This window comes from Amphiura filiformis, chromosome 14 (assembly GCF_039555335.1).
Source record: "Amphiura filiformis chromosome 14, Afil_fr2py, whole genome shotgun sequence".
In the NCBI taxonomy this organism is placed as follows: Eukaryota; Metazoa; Echinodermata; class Ophiuroidea; order Amphilepidida; family Amphiuridae; genus Amphiura; species Amphiura filiformis.
In genome coordinates, this window is record NC_092641.1 from 53,200,829 (window position 1) to 53,219,406 (window position 18,578).

General features: G+C 35.0%; 1 protein-coding gene across 1 annotated transcript in view; it reads left to right on the forward strand.

Moving 5' to 3' along the window:
- The first annotated feature begins 6,074 nt into the window (after nucleotides 1-6,074).
- Nucleotides 6,075-18,578, forward strand: part of LOC140170294 (uncharacterized) — a 53,369-nt gene continuing 40,865 nt past the window's right edge. Inside the window, exon 1 of the mRNA XM_072193664.1 lies at nucleotides 6,075-6,256. The gene's annotated coding sequence lies outside the window, so the exon portion shown is untranslated. The remainder of the gene's footprint in view (nucleotides 6,257-18,578) is intronic.

The window sequence follows — 18,578 nt, forward strand, 5'->3', positions numbered from 1 at the left end:
ATATTTTTGATATTTAACAGTCCTCGAAGTAAACTTTATAAATCTGTTGATTTATACTTAAAGTGTATGTAGGCGGGATGAAAAGCCGACGATTAATTGAAAATTTTGACCTTTCGTATTGAATATATGGATTTTTTTTCCAAAAACACACACACAAAAAAAGGTCTTTTTGGGAAAAAAATCCATATCTTCAATATGAAAGGTCAAAATTTTCAATTGACCGTCGGCTTTTCCTCCCAGCTACATACACTTTAAGAATATATCACTAGATGTGCCCGCTTTGAGAAAAGGGACTATAAACGCTATCAATGGACAGAACGTATACTGTTGTTGTTCACAGAAATTAAGTATTACAAATTTAATGGTTTTTAAACATATGGATACAATCAGACGCTTCTTTTTTATATATTAGACAAGGCTCCCGGGGGGTCACTCCCATTGTGGCCTGTACACCATCCGCGATAATCAACTTTTGAAAAGCACCCTAAACAAGGATTTAACCCTTGGCTAAAACAATACCCTCAACAAGGATTTTATTCCTTGCATCAAATTTCATACCCTAAATTTCATTTCCGCGTATTTAGCAATTGCAATTTTGCTACCCTTTTCCCCAATATTTCATGTTTTTGACACCCTAAACGCGTTACGCGCGTATCGTGCTTACCTACGAAAAACTACCCTTTTTACGTGTTTTCATTATTGCGGATGGTGTACAGGCCACAATGGGAGTGACCCCCCCGGTTAAGGCCACAAACTCATGTGTCTGATATCCCTGTATATTGCAATGCTATAGTTTCAGTTGGATGAAAATATTGTCCTACATGTATTATTAAAGAGTAGATTTTACAGTTTCAGGGGTTTCGTCGTACGTCAATTCCTGTATAGCAGATATCTATAATTCTCAATGATGAAAGATTCATGGGAAGTGTTGCTTATGGGATCATAAATATGAAATCTGATATAACTACCAAATATTAAAGTTGGTGCTGAACCATGTTTACGGAATAGAATTGACCACCTGCAATATGTTACGCACCTGTTTGCTGTATTTTGCTATACACAACGGCAAGACATAGCCCTATATCTGCAGACGCTATCGAACAGAACTTGTTCTTCTTCTTAGATGGAAAATGGTTAAAAAAATCAAATTATTATTTCTTTATAAAATATCGTTGCAATAAATGGTGTTAGGGTATCGTAACCTTTGATCTGGCAGTCACAATGTCACAATTGGAGTCATTTTCATTGTCCTCAAAATAATATTAGCTTGCCAATGATATGATGTTGTTTTTGCAATAGACCTGCCCTTTAAACCTCAGGGCATGATGATGAAACAATCAAACAATTACAGGATGATGTTACACTCATAGTAATCCCCCTATCGAAAAAAAATATGCTAAATACATTAGTGGTACCCAGTTCTTCCTAATCAGTAATTCAATTTCCATCTGTGTTGTTGATCTTGACAAAGTAGCGCGCGGGTTTACGTCATGGTGTATTAATTCTTAAGAGACTTAATTGCGCAGTGGCAGAGGGGATTGCTTATAAGCTTAAAAGATTCTGTCCCTTTATCCTGCTCCTGGACCATAATGAATTGAATCGAGGCCGCGGCGCTATTTATTATTGATATCGGGCTTAATTATGTTACAATAGCAATGGGCACACACTATCTTTGAATATTCATATCATGCTTATCCCACCTGTAAGATTAGTGCCTTTGAAAGTAGCAGTATTGTATTAAATCTATGATTGCAGGGATACACAGGTCATGAGTGCAACCTGCTTATATACATGTAGTGCAGGGCGATACATAACTAAGTTACGTAACTACTTCTACGGCGAATATGCCAAGTTCATAAACATTATCTTCATTTGCATATTTGGGACTATCGTATTAGTGTATACTAAAACCGAGTATCCTGTGACTTGAACTGAATGGTGTAATGGTAAAGGACTTGTACTCGTTAAGGGGAAGCTGTACCAGGATTGTTGTGAAATAGGGGTATTTTAGTCTTTTTATGTTTTTTCTAAATTAAAAATCTATAGAATTTGGGCCTTTATTTGCTTTTTATTTGATTCAAATCGGACATTTGGTTCAGAAGTTGCAAGTAATCAAAGGAACAACGTGACGCGAAAAAGTCATAATTGAATTCTGTCCTATACTAATACACGTAATGTATTTCTTATGTATTGTATTGTTTTCAAGGGGCGATATTTAAGGAATTTCCAGCTAAAATTAATTTCTGAATAATGTAATATGTTTATTGTCTATAAAGAGTGCTAATAATTAGTATAAATGTTATTGTTGTCAGAAACATGATTTTATAACATTTGATATGCATAATTGCTGCCTAATTAACATATTAAGTGTTTCTAGACTTAAAATGCCATTTTCTGCCAGATGTTGTTTCGCGTCATTTTGTACCTTGCGCGTCACTTTTCTTGGTAATGGTGTATCTGTTTGAGCTTATTTTTGGCAAGTATGTTGAACATACCTGTATCTAAATATTTATAGAAGGAAATTTTGAAAAACATCTGGTAACCATGGAAACGACCCGTTTTTGTAAATTTTCCGCCAAAATGCGCAAATTTACCAATTTTAATGCACCGTAGCGTAACCGTACAACCTTTTTTGAAAATTCCCTCTATACATTTTTTAATTAGACCTAAATTTGTCAAATAAAACAAATTTCAGAAAAAAATACCAAAGAACGACTGAGAAAAATGACGCGCAACGACATCATGTGAAAATCCAACATGGCCGCCGTTACCATGGCAACCGTTATAACGACGATCATTTTTTGGCTGGAATCGCTAAGTTTGATCAGCACACACATTCCCACCAATTTACAAGTGCACAGGTCAAATACTTTAGAAAATCACTTTTTTTCAGTGCAGCTTCCCCTTAATCCATTAAGGTTAGTGGTTCAAGCCTCGATGGCATTTCCTGATTTTTATTTATTTTTTCTAAAGTTTAAGATAATGATGCTTCGTACAGCGACTGAGTTATACTCGTGAAAGCATTTCCCATATTCGTTGTATGTTAGGTTATAGGAGATGAAATATGAAACCAACTTGAAGCATAATTTATAACTTGGAAGTATTGAATATATCGCCATGTACTACAAGTAGGTTGCACTCATCACCTGTGTATGTCAACAATCATAGACTGAATACAATACTGCTCTTTTCAAAGATACTAAGATACTAATGTTACAGGTGCGAGTGATTAGCATATACAAAGGAAATACAACTTACTTGCTCACATAAATCGTCCTTCAACTTTGCTGAGCTGCCTGGGAAAACTTTTTACTTCCGTTATTAATAGTAGACTATCCAATTATATCGAAGCTGCTGGGATTCTTGGTGAGGAACAGGCAGGATTTCGTGAAGGATATGCAACTACAGATCATGTCTTCACTTTATACTCTATTATAGATCTGTGCTTTCATTGATTACAAAAAGGCGTTTGACCTTATTGACAGAACGTCTCTCTGGTTGAAACTTATTTCAAACGGTATCAATGAAAAGATCATTACGGTTATTTACAACATGTATAGTAATGCTAAATCGTGTATTATGAATGGCAATGAAATGTCTGATTATTTCAATTGTAATATAGGCGTAAGACAGGGTGAAAACTTATCTCCACTTTTATTTGCAATGTATTTAAATGATTTTGAACTTTTCATAAGCAAATATTTTAAGGGACTTACAGATATTGAGAAGGATATAAGAACCCATGTTAGTGATGATGATGATGTAGAAGTACTTTTGAAGTTAATTGCACTTCTCTATGCCGATGACACCATCGTTTATGCAGAATCCGAACTTGAACTTCAATGTGGTTTAAACGCCGTTTTTGACTATTGCCAAGCATGGCATATTACTGTTAATACTAGCAAAACGAAGATAGTTGTGTTTTCACGCTGCAAAGTGAGAAAGTGTTGTAACTTCAAATTTGGTAAGGACTTAATTGAAAATGTGGATAACTTTGACTATCTTGGAATTAGGTTTAACTACAACAACAATGTTAAGAAGTCCATTAACAAACAGATTACTCAGGCAAGACGAGCAATGTTTAGTTTGATTTCAAAAGCTAACAAACTCGACCTTCCTATTGATATTCAATTTGACCTGTTTGGTCAACTTGTCCAACCCATTTTTCTCTATGGTTGTGAGATTTGGGCGGTTGGTGACATTTCTGAAATTGAACAACTTTATTTGAAGTTTTGTAAACAAATATTAAGACTCAAACGAAATACTACAAATTGCATGGTATATGGTGAATTGGGAAGGTGTGGAATGAGTATTGTTATCGGCAAAAGAATGGTCATGTTCTGGTATAAACTAGCCAATAGTAAACACATCAAGCTTTCAAGCATGGTGTACAGGCTGACACGAGCTTTATATGACAAGGGAATTTATCAATCAGCGTGGCTGACAAAACTTAAGTCTGTTCTTGACAACACTGGTCTCTCATATAAATGGTTAATTAATCTTGGCTTAAGAATACTATTGGTCAAAGGCTTGTCGATATCTCTAGACAACAATGGAATGCTGAAGTAAATGCCAAAAGTTCTTGTACTAATTACAGAATTTTTAAGACAGAACTTCAGTTTGAAGAATATCTCACTATCCTCAACCAACGCGACCGTATCAGACTCTGCAGATTTAGATGTAATAACAGTAAAATACCGATCGTTACAGGGCGTTACCAGGGCATTGAACGGCAAAATAGAATATGCCCTTTGTGTACAAATGCTCAACTTGGGGACGAGTTCCACTATCTTTTCCAATGTCCGTCTCTGGCTGAAGAGAGGATGCTGTTCCTAGAACAATCTTACATCTCCAGACCAAAAACTCTCAAAATGAACACTCTTTTTAACAGCCAGAGAGGTAATGAGTTATCAAAACTTGTAAAGTTTTGTCATTGTATTATGAACAAGTACGAACAATTATGACTCATATTCTGATATAGATGTCATTGCGATAGGTCTATATGTTTGTTTGTTTTTGGACACTTTTGTTATATTGTATGATATTGTAGGTTATGATAATTATGTCTTATTGTAACTCTCTTATACCAAATGTTTTTGGGGCATAGAGACAAATAAAACTTGTAAAACTTGTAAACTTGGTTACACGGTCTGCAACAGACAAGACTCTTCTTGCAATTCCATTTAGTAAGAAATGTATAGGTAAACAAGCCTTCTCTGTTGCAGGCCCATCACTTTGGAACTCACTTCCGCAGCATGTAAGAAATGCCGGTTTTCAAATAAGTCCTGAAAACTCATTGTTTTAATCTGAGTTTGTATTTTTGCTTTGTGTTATATTTCATGTGGTATTGTTTGTTGTATTTTTTATGGCGCCTTGATCATATATAAGAAATTAATGTATGTATATGATTATTCTATAGCATTATGATCCAGGTCTTTATCCCTATTCTATGACAACGTACTAATGCAGTGCCATCAATTAAAAATTGTTTCATCATATTGTTATCTCCCGTTACATCCTCACTTCTACAGCAAATAATATTTCCATTATACTAATTATGTCGTCGAGTTATGATCCAAGAGCAGGATAAGTGGTCAGAATCTGCAACGTGTAAGTATTAATGTCGTGTCACGTAATACTATTTACAATAACATTGACAAGACAACACGGAATTTCGGAAATGTTATAAGATATTTTCATTATGACGGCTATCATAACTGACACGTAGAAGAAAAATAATCAAACCAGTACAAATCTAGAAGTATTGGTTAAATGACTTTTAAGATCCTGCCCACGTTATTTTTCAATTAGTGATAAACAATGAACTATATACCCCCACCAATTCGGAGAAAAGCGTCGATAGCTTTTGTATTATCACAATGTTTATTTGCTTAAACGAATTCATCAATGCTAAGCCATGTTCTTACTAAATAAAATGTGCCTTTTTTGTTGATTAATATAAAAAAAATCCAGAAAATTCGATGATATTTTGAATTCTTACACTGTCTGCTTATGACGTGCATTACGCACTACGGTGAGCAGAAGGTTACCGTTAAGTGGGATATTCCCCTAGCGGGTGTATTCCCTAAATGAGGAGGTGTGTTGGTTCCGGGGGTAAACACACATCACAAGCACGTCACTCTGTAAGGTTTATTTTATATAAAACGGAAAGACAAACCATTGAAGCATCAGTACTGGAGACTTTATTGGAATTACGGGCAGTTGTATTAAGCAATAAATAAGAAACCACCACAAGGTAAGGGATTTGTTTATTACTATTTTATATTCTTGTATTTTATTGAGGTATCGGGCAATGTGGGCTATAGATAGAATAATCATCTCCGGGTGGAGGTAGAGTGTTGTAAACAAACTAAATACGCTATTGTGGTAACAATGAGGTATAATTTAACGTTGATTGTTGTGATATTTGATTTTTTGAACGGTGATCTAAAACCTAATGAAGAAACAAAATCAAAAAGTTGCACCAAATTTGTGATCAAATCAATTGGGCATGCAATGGAGCAAACTGCAACATTTAAATTGACATCTTCCGTGGGTTTTTGGATCGTCGTATCTTTATTTACGAATGGGGTCTTAAAATTGAGCTAAAAGATGGGGCTATTGGCAGCTGGTTCCAATTATAACATATCTGTCTTTGGTTAGGATATACAGGGGGTGAACATAACTGGTTCCTTAATTCTTTGGCTTACTGTAGTATAATAGTGTCCAATAACACAGAGTTGGGGTAAGACTTGAAAATAGTTAATTTTACTAAAATTTAAAATGCCACTTTTTAAATGTGAGTATGGTAGTAAATGCCATATCAACCGTAAAGAAGGTGAATTATGACTGTAAAAATAATAATCCCCATGTAATAACGACGGGCACTTGTTTGGTAAAAATCTTCCGTAATGCTATGTAACAATGCTGTATGAATCGTCCATAATCGTTCGGATAGGTAAATATTCCTGCAGATCGAAATAATTCCGCAACTTTCCTAAAATTACTGCATATATTTTTACAGTGTACTTATAAACCTTCTATGGCTTCTACATCTACATGTAGCGCTATTTGATACCCAGTTTCGTATAGTTTGGTAATGTTTTATACATGTTCAGGGGCCAAAACAAATCTTTCACAACCTTTCATGATGTTTTCACCCTGAAACATGTATTAAACATTATAAAACTCTAAGAAACTATACGTAGCTTTAGTGTATACATGTTGAGGGGCCAAGTGGACTTAAGGTCTTCTTGCGCTCAGGTCTTGCAATGTATTGCTAATTGATTAATCACAAGTGTCATTTATTTAAACGAAGTTTGATTGTATCAAATTAATCAACTAGTATCAGTTTTATCATTGTCACAATGGCATTATGTTATCATGTGCCTCTAGTGCAGGAAAATTATTCTATTACTGTAAGTCAAATTCGTGATTGGATTAATTAACAAAGAGCACTCTCAATACCATTTCCGTGGCAGTCAATGCATGGATTATTTAATATGAATTATGGTGCGTTATAGTCTAGTATATCCGAAAAACAGCCTTTTATTATATTATTTTAAATTGATTAGTTTATTATTATTATTGTTATTATTATTATTGTTATTATTTAGTGATAAATAATTCCAGGGCAGTCGATACATTATTTAACGAATCAAGTCTAGTGATTGTTATGCTTCAAACAATTTTTCTGCAAATAGTCGTAAATTTGCAATAGACACAAAAAACAGCCTTTTAATCATATTGCCATGTTATATATTTATTTACCTACTGCATGGACGTCCATTTGTATATTATCATGTGTCTTTATGCGTCTTTATGTTATACTTATACGTCCATGCGTGAATATAAGGGATGTTTATATTTTGAGCCGATCAAACTTATCAACGATCTAGGGACTGATGCACATATTGGTGCTGGAATTGTCTGTACTTTAGCTTATTTGTTGGTGTAAAAAATAATAAAAGGGAACATATTTGACAGTAAAAGCTAACATATGATATTGTGGAAATAACAGATCTTATGGAAATGTTAAACTGTTGTTTCGAGCGGCATCAAACTCGTCTAGAAATCTCTACCCGGAGCTTAAATCTAATCGCCCATATTTGAGATGTGTTAAGAGTAAATATACTAGACATTTGAAAACTTTTACCAGCTAAAATTGTCGTGTCCGATCATGAATGCTCTCCATTACAGATGTAACATGACATGGGCGGAATTTAATCAATCCTGTTTGGTTTAATGAATTGTCACCTATATACAACATTATCTCACCCGTGGCTGATAACATCCACATGTTGCATCAAAGTATTATGCCATCTCTCCGTAAACACGAAGTATATGTGAACAAACTGCAAAGGTGATACCTTCGTATCAGGCGGACATGTGTTTAAGCATCAAAGCCAAAATGCTGTATGTTCAAGTAGATAAAATAGCATACACTTTTAACTGGTTTGGAAGGCAAATATTTTGAATCATGTAGACCTCAATATAAAAGCCAGCATCTGTTAGTACTAAACAAAGCAGGCGGTGTGTTTCTAGGTTACTTTGGAGGGCAGAAATTTGATGTGTACTGACGTACTAGCAAAACTACTGGCTCGAAATAGCAAAATTAAATTAAAATGATCAAAATGTATAATCTATAAGCATTATCTGTGTATAATGATAATGTATAAAAAATGTATTATCTATCAACAATCAGTTTAAAACAGCGCACGTGGTTACGTTAGGTACCTGTATATTATATTCAACAATATCTGTCACAAACACTACTAACTTTGAATTCCTGAGCATATTTGTAGCATTTTTGGAGCACATATGATGCAGATTTTACCACTCATCGTGTGGAATTTAATTTAATTTTCAGATGAGGTGACGCGTGACCTAACCAACTGTCGACAAAGGATTAAGTTCCTTTTATCACATAGTACAAGTAGTTTTTCCTTGGTCAGGTTCTCCGGAGAATATTTGTGACAAGAAAGAACATGATACTAATAATGATACAATTGGAAGTGATTATTCAATCATTTGTGTAGAAATGTGACGAGTGCATATCACTAACAAAATTTGACAACTAAATCGTTCCATCTGTTTGATGGGAAGTCTCCAGGGGAATTGATACTATCATACATATATCGTTTTATGTTGTATTTTGTAGGTAGATACAATCTGCATCCCAAGTAAAAAATCAATATCTGTGAACAAAATACCAAATAGATACTGCCTTGATACTTGGGGGACAGATGTTCTAGAATCACTCTGCTGCCAAATTTCTAATGACAGTGTCTTCATGTAAACCATATAGTAAATACAGCAATTTGATTAGTGTTTTTGCTCTTTTGTCCTCCTAGAAAAGTTCACATACACTTTAAGACTATAATAAGATGCACGAAGCTTCGTGTTCATCAACATGCATTATAAAAGTGCTGAACAATTTTAGATAGACAAATTCGGTTTGTGATCCATCAACATATCGCATTACAGTTTACAACCCTACGTCTGATGACATAATAATGCTACCTATGCAGTAATATTGGAAATTTAAAATCATGATTCATCATTAAGGCCCAATAGTGAACGTTCGAATTCTTGGTTGTCTGTTTTTTATTTATGAAGAAGAAAGCAATGTTTGCAAGAGAATGCTTCAGTAAGTGTAAAATCATATGAATCACTTTTTATGACACGTTTTCTTTTGAAGCCACTGTATGTATGATAATGCCATCTATATGAAAAGCAATGAAAAATGGTCTGATGTTGATAAATGTTATTACGAACAACAATCAGACTATATTGGGTTTCCGTTTATGGAGAAGAGAGAGTTCACTTTTATAAAGAGCTCACCTACACTTTAAGACAATAATAAGATGAACGAAACTTTGTGTTCATCAATACATTACAAATGAACAATTAATATGTATACAATGTTGGTAACCAAATTCGCTTTGTGATCAGTCAATCTGTAGCATTATACTTTAAATCCTGCTTATCTTGATAGTATCCAGATATCTGTCACAAACACTACTAATTTCTACTACATTTCTGTACATATTTGTACCAATTTTGGAGCGGGAAGTTTAAACTAATTTTCAGATGAGGCGACGCGTGACATAGGCAACTGTCGACAATGGATTAAGTTCCTTTTACACATAGTACAAGTAGTTTTTCCTTGGTCAGGTTCTCCGTAGAATAATTGTGACAAGAAAAAACATGGTACTAATAATGATACAATTGGAAGTGACTATTCAATCATTTGTGTAGAAATGTGACGAGTGCATATCACTAACAAAATTTGACAACTATATCGTTTCATCTGTTTGATGGGAAGTCTCCGGGGGAATTCATACTATCATACATATGTTGTAATGTTGTTTAGGTAGACTCAATCTGCCTCCAACGTAAAAACTCAATATCTATGAACAAAATACCAAATAGATACTGCCTTGTTACTTGGGGGACAGATGTTCTAGAATCACTCTGCTGTCAAATTTCTAATGACAGTGTCTTCATGTAAACCATTTAGAAAATACAGCAATTTGGTTAATGTTTTTGCTCCTTTGTCCTCCTAGAGAAGTTCACATACACTTTTTAAAGTCTTAAAAGACTATAATAAGATGCACGAAGCTTCGTGTTCATCAACATGCATTATAAAAGTGCTGAACAATTTTAGATAGACAAATTCGGTTTGTGATCCGTCAACATATAGCATTACAGTTTAAAACCCTACGTCTGATAGCATAATAATGCTACCCTCGCAATAATATTTAAAATTTGCCACCATGAGTCATCATTAAGGCCCAATAGTGAACGTTCTTGGGCAGTGTCTTCATGTTAACCATATAGTAAACAGCAATTTGATTAGAGTGTTTTTGCTCTTTTGTCCTTATAGAAAAGTTCCAATACACGTTAAGACTACAATAAGATGCACGAAGCTTCGTTTTCATCAACATGCATTATAAAAGTGCTGACAATTTTAGAAAGACAAATTCGGTTTGTGATCCGTCAACATATAGCATTTCGGTTTACAACCCTACGTCTGATGGCATGATAATGTTACCCTCACAATAATATTGAAAATTTGCCATCATGATTCATCATTAAGGCCCAATAGAGAACTTTCTGTTTTTATTATGAAGAAGAAAGCAATGTTTACAAGAGAATGCTTCAGTATTGTATAAAATCATATGAATCACTTTTTATAAACAGCTCACCTACACTTTAAGACAATAATAAGATGCACGAACCTTTGTGTTCATCAATACATTACAAATGAACAATTAATATATATAGACAATGTTGGTAACCAAAGTCGCTTTGTGATCCGTCAATCTGTAGCTTTATACTTTAAAACCTGCTTATCTTATAGTATCCAGATAATGCTTCCCTCTCAGGTAAGAATGCAGCATCTGCGAAAGCTGTTGGATTACCGATTAGCGCTGAATTCACTGACGCTGATCTACTTCTAAATGTGGTTCAATTAATCTGCCTAAAAGATGGTTAATTGCTTTGATAATTGCAAAAATTCAAAACATTTGTCTCCCAAACCAAAATACAATCTTCTATGTTACTTACTTGAAGATACATCATTCTGAGTCAAAACACCTGTCACACAAATAAAAAGGCGGTATATAATTTGTAATGTGCTCATACATACTGCGTTTTTACTTGGTAGTCAGATTGCTGCTACCTAAAATTATTGATGATGAACCTATAATAGTTTGATAGTAATTACACTTGTCATATTTCTGTATTAATATGAACATCAATATGATTTAATAATCGCTTCCAATTGCAGCATTACGTATCACGTTCTTCCCACCAAATTGTCGCAATTACTCAGCCGAGAGCCTGGCGCAGGAAATACTACTACTACTACTCTTTGATAAATAGAACATAATCCTTTGTCGACAGATGGCTAGTTCACGCGTCGCCTCATCTAAAAAACCTGCTTAAACTGTGCTCCAAAATGGATTAATATGTAGAGAAATGCAAAGTTTGTAGTGTTTGTGAAATGTGGTATCTGTGTAATATACTTGGTTTTAGTTTGGAAGGACAGAAAATTAATATTCACAGGGTTTCAACAATTTGCAACAAGGATCTTACGAAAACACAAATTTGAAGTCCACAAAAACACCCGAGGCAGCTATTATCATGATTATAGTTTTTAATGCACAACCTCCTTCTTGATGCTGTGTCTTAAATTGTTGGGAAAATGGTGTAATTGGATGTCGTTAGAAGCTTTTAAGCCATGTAAAACATCACAAAATCTCAGTAAATATTTACATAATGCCCATTATAGAAAGCATTACTTAAAAGTACATTGGGTGATTACTGGAACCGTATTAAAAAGGTTATTAGAGTTTAGCTTTATTAGAATGGATTGTCTGATGACTATTGGTTGCTTCATTGTCTACCCAAGACAACCCAAATTTGCCGTTTATAAATATTGGTTTTATGAATTTTATGAAAGAAAAATATAACTAAAATAGACTTTTCAAGTATGGCCCGAGGACAAGATCTGAAATTAACAATTATTGCTCCTTTCAATTTCATGTTGAAGAAGCGCGCGTTAAGTTGCATGTAAAACATGACGAACTTTGGACTGTGATTTTGAGACTTGGCGATACTCGGGTTTTGATATTTCTAGCCCAAAGTAGATTTGGCTCAGCTGGAAAGTAGCATACCGTGCATTTTGGTTTCCTCGTCATCCATATGTGGATCCTGGGCTTCGATACCGGAAGTCGGTTTCATCGAATTGTGGGAAGGATTTCGGTCACTCGGTCACAATGACTTCTGGGAAACAAGATGGCGACTATTCTTGTTGGTAACATCTGATGCATACAGAGTTTTCAAATTAGAAATTTTATTTATCAATTTTATTTAGCTTTATGTAATGTATTTTTGTATCACTTAAAGTTACTTTTTATTTAACCTATATGTGACCCGGCAGCACAAATGAGCCGTAAATTCCCTAAATTGTATTCCGAGTTATGGTGTAAAATGTGTACGAAGGTCGTATTCATCGGTAACTTAAGCTGGCCCGACATCTGACTCATTTTGAAAGTCAAAAACTAATCAATAATCCTATTGTTGAAGTGGATAATAAGCTTCTACCTTAGATGGCTATAGAACTTTTAATAGCGCTGGTCTTTGTTTGCTTTTGCTAAATCCTGTTCAAGTGGTGGGTTACCAGGCATTGTATTTTGTACAGGTATGCATAACTAACAATTAACAATGAGAGAACTTTCTTAAACCTCGTTGACTTGGGGATGATTTGAAATCACCGCCAATTATGACTGTTTGATATTTATTGCCAGCAATGTGGAAAAAGAGACAACTATAAAACGTAAAAAGCTATAATTTTGTTGAAGGAGCAAAGTTTAACAAACCATAACCCCGCTTCTGGATATCGTTTGAAGTCAAATGATATACCATTTTTAAGTTTATGATGTTTATTTTTAAACACGAAATAAAACAAAATTGACCGGGGAGGAATTTACGGCTCATTCGTTGTGGACGGTCACATATGAAGAATCATATGTGTACATTTCTTAAGTTAATTTATTAAGTATTATAGTGCAAAGAATACCGTATTTGGTTTAATTTGCCATACCTTATCTTCCTAGGGTGAAAGAAGATGATTACCTTTCTACTTGGAAGTACTATATTAATCAGTGGGATATCTTGCATCTGATCTTCACCATGCCATCTGCGCTATAACAATTAAATAAAAGTGGCCCAACGCGAGAAAATGACTCTTATCGGAAATTAGAAACTAGAGGTTTGGATATATCAGTATTCTGACACCTGACTTACATCTATATATAGGTTTAACACCCAGTAAACATTTGAAAAAGTTTGAAAAAGCTTGTCTGAAATATTATGAGTAATAGAATTACTAAAGGTTCCTTAAAAGCATAATGTTGAAAAAATACGTTGCAACAAATATATTACAAATGTTGTCGCACTGTGTTTTCACACACACAAAAGTTCAAAAACATTTTTATGACCTTTATAGATACCCCGAAATTGAATGTTATTAAAACGTTTTTTCCAATTATCGAGTTTTATAACATTTAGGTACAGTCAGTCTACTTTGAAGTACAAAGTACCGATGCGGACGCACACATTGTGCAGACTTTGAAGGCACGCAGCACTGCGCACTGTTTACGCGATGTATACTCGCGCGTTGTCACTCTGTACTTCAGAGTCGACAAACTGTAGTCACAAAATAATGGGTTATTCCAGTTGAAATACATACACCCCTTATGGTAGACAATACCTTCATCTTCCACACCCGAAGTGTGAATTTTAAATATGCTAACTTGAATGGGGGTTTCCAATTAAAAGACATATTTCCAGATGAAAGAGCACACTAAAAGTGCATAATAGGGTGACATTCGCATTTGCCGATATGCGATATGCATTTACTCGCGTGAAGTCATATTGGCAACTTACTCGATTGACTACATTCTACAAGCGATAATACCTGTGTAATGTTGAGTGCTAACATAAACGCCTTGAAGCCCTTATCTCAATATGGCACTATTCACACCTCTAACATTTTCATCAAAGCTGGATGAAGATTAACACGTTCTTATTTTTAACCTATTTTTGGAGTGACACTAAATCATGCTTAAGTTTTATGAATGTCTAAAAAAGGTGAGTTTGATTAACCATTAGCTATAGGGACCGGGGAAGCCACTCACCGAAAACTCGTGACGGGATGTGTGGCCGCATTGACCCAACGTTCGAACACAGTGCTCCAGCAGTACAATAACATTGGTACTGGTTAAAGTTTGGGTAAGGTTTACGGTTAAGGTTAATGCTCCAGTAGCACTATATGTAGACGATGCCTCAATTTTACTTTATCCATCATCCCTTGTCAGAGTCCCGCCGTATGCATGGTGTAAGGAACTGATGATACCATTGCAGATGCATCGTCAAGTTCAATCTAGACAAATAATTTCAACAAACAAAAAATTTAATACTGCAATAGCATATCGCGTTTGTTATTCTGTGAATTGAGGCAAGAAGCAAGTATCTATCATCACACGATCTCGTTACGTTCATATAGAAAGAAACGCATTAGCATGACGGAAATTATGTGGGATTAATCCATTGTAATTTCCAGAATGTATCTTGATTTAAGCATGAAACTGAACATGGAAATAGAAGATAGACAAAGTGTCGCAACGAAACAAACTTCCATCTTCTTTTTATCTGTATGAGCATATAGCATTAAAATATACCTCCTCTGTGAAATAAGATATCAATTAGTTTTAAGCCATCTAGAAATGATACGTCAAACTTAGATATTTTCATGTTCCGGAGGCTGTTTTTGGTAAGGTAAAAGATAAAAGTGCATACAGACCGATTGCTATCTCCTTCGAAGCGTCTTGGGACCAGATTCAGCCTTATATGATGTTGTTGTGAGGGTCCGCCACTTTTCCTGCACAACAAATATATTTACGTCCCCAGCATGTGACAGAACCCGCGACCCTATTATTACGGCTTCAATCGCTTTACCGCTAAGCCACCGTGATCCTCTTACAACGTCTTTCGATCGATCTTTAATTTATAATAATAATAATAATATAATAATAAAGAGATATTTAATATAGCGCCAAACGCAAACAGCCTCTGGACGCTTTACACAACAATTTTGAATACATCGCGCTGCACTACAAGCAGGTTGCACTCATCACCTGTGTATTGTCTGCAATCATAGATTGAATATAATAGAGGTCTTTTCAAAGATACCAATCTTACAGGTGCGAGTGATCAGCATATGATATGGTTCAATGCAAAGGTACCACGTGAACGTACCAGTGCAGCACGGTATGAAATTATTCAAAAATTGTTTTCATATATTGCTATGGTAGTTAATCCGATTATTACATCACTTCGCTAGCGTGAAAGGCCACGAAATCCAGCTGTGACCTTGGAATGACCTCTGATGACCTTGAAATTACTATGGACAAAATTGTCAACATCGTGGAAAATGTCGGCACTAAGTTCGATAGCAATATATCTAATAAACTAATTTGACCTTTGGTTAACCTTGAAATGACCTTCATCGTGTTTTGAATCATATCAACATTAAAACTTTTTGCCCATTTTGACCTCTGGTTGACCGTGAAATGACCTCCATCATAATTTTTAATCATATCAGGATCACATGTACTAATTTTCGTTCAAATTTGATCAACTTTCACCTCTTTTGACCCCAAAACAGACCTCTCTCTCTAAGCCAATTCTGGTTATTTAAACCCAACCTTTGAGACGGTTTGTATGTTTGGAGGTGCTAGATTGACCATAATGCACGCTGTGCCGCGTTCAGAAACTCAATCATCTAGAGAATTCTTAAACATATCGTTTCTGAGTTTGATTGACATGCGACGTCAGACGCAAACTATTTTCTCTAATTCTGTCTACGATTATAACAATTACGATTATGTGACTAGGTATTTACAGGTTGTTGTTTTTCCGACGTTAGATTTACATTGTTTTAATTTATAGCAATATTTACAGTTTTTCTTTTTGATGGTCCATATGCATCAATTTAATTGATAGCAATATTTAGACTTTGTTTTCCACGGTACATACATTAATTTTATTGATAGCAATATTTACAGTTTTTTTTTTGTGTGTGTGTGTGTGTTTGTGGGTGTGTGTGTGTGTGTTTTTTTTTGTCCATGGTACAGATTAATTTAATTTATAGCAACATTTACACTTTGTTTTTCCACGGTACATATACATTACTTTAATTTATAGCAATATTTACAGATTTTCTTTTCGATGGCACATACACATTAATTTAATCTATAGCAATATTTACAGGTTTTATTTTCAACAGTACATAATTATATTAATTTAATTTATAGCAATATTCACAGGGTTTTTCCCACGATACATATTTTTGCTACGATACGATACTCTGCATGCTAGCCATGCCCTTCAACGGAAAAAGTTCAAGTTTTGAAATATTTTCTCAAAATACCAAGAGCTATCTTAAGAACTACTAAACCAATATTAGGCTTGTTTGTTCTCATTTTAATGCATCTTTCATGTTGATTCCATGTTGATATGGTCATAAAAATTTACATTTCTGAAATTTTTTGAATTTTGAATTTTTTTAAACTTGTCGTCTGCAGTCGACACCCGCGTGAAGAGAGTTACGTATTCGTTTTAGGCATACCGCATCACTGCGTGATGTTCTGTGATACTGATGGTGCAAATACAGTGAGAGCATCCCATAAACTTATATTATATAATTGCACAGAAACATTTTCTATACGATACATTCATATTTTTCCGACTTTTTATGAAGAGTTATGCAAATCCGACGCAAATCCAATGTTGAAATAGGACCTGTGCAACGTTTCCCATATTCTGAATAGAGCGGTGCATTTTATATGCCGACAAATAGTCCTTTATGACCAGCGACGTGTTAACTATTAAAACTTTATAGCCGGGCATGCTTATTGTGTAATTCTACAATTTGAAATTTATTAATATTAAGCTCTTTTTTTATATAAATATATACAGTCTCTTCCAGTCTTTCTCGACATCTTTTGGTTATGATAAGATAAAGACTGCTCGGTTCGTATTTTGTCTCACTTCGTAATGTTCTGCGAAATAGATGAAGTTTTCGTTTTCTCTTTTGAATCAATCTCCTCACGTCCGATGGCCTTCATGAATGCTGAACGATATCTTGGGTTAGTAAAGCCGTACACATATGGGTTAACTGCGGAATTGAGAAATAACAAGCATCTTGCAGCCCATTTTATAGCCAACGTGTTAGCGCCGTCATTGCGAATGTTAGTGCATCGAATGAGGTAAATATAAACCTGGTAGTATTGATACGGTGCAAGACACAGAAAGAAAATGATGCCGTTGATAATTAGCATTCTGGCAATTTGATTGCGAATTTTGTTGGTGCTATCTTGTCCAGCTTGTTCTTGATTTTGTGTGACAGTACGATTGCTGAGCCGTACAATGATTTTGCCATAGAGTATGACATTGATTAAGAACACTGTAATAAACGGTACAGGCGTTGCAAGAAGACCGATATCGTTATACATTTCATGCATGCGTATGCACGCGTATTTGACAGTTGGAAACATTTGCCAACGTTTTTCTGACGGCCATTTAATACAGAATTTTCTAACCTTTCCACCTCCTGGTGCTACTAATGTTGCGGACATTACAACGGCGATAGCCCATGACATGACTACCAAAGTAATCGTTCGTTTCTTGGTGTTAACCGCGCGAAGCTTTAGTGGATAGCAAATTGCCAGGAATCTCTCAAAAGTCACAAGCGTTACCAGCGACAACGAAGCATAAAATGTTGCATATTCGATACAAGTCCCAATGAAACATTGGGCGTTTGTTCGAAAAATGCTCGAGTCTCTCATGCCGTTGGATATCGCATACTGAACAGAGAATCTAACCGACGTCAGTGTAACGTAGACCAGATCCGCCACTGCTAGATTGGCGAAGTAAATGTTGGTCAATGTATGCATTTCTCTGACTCGAGCAATTACGAACAAAAATGCAACATTACCGATGAATCC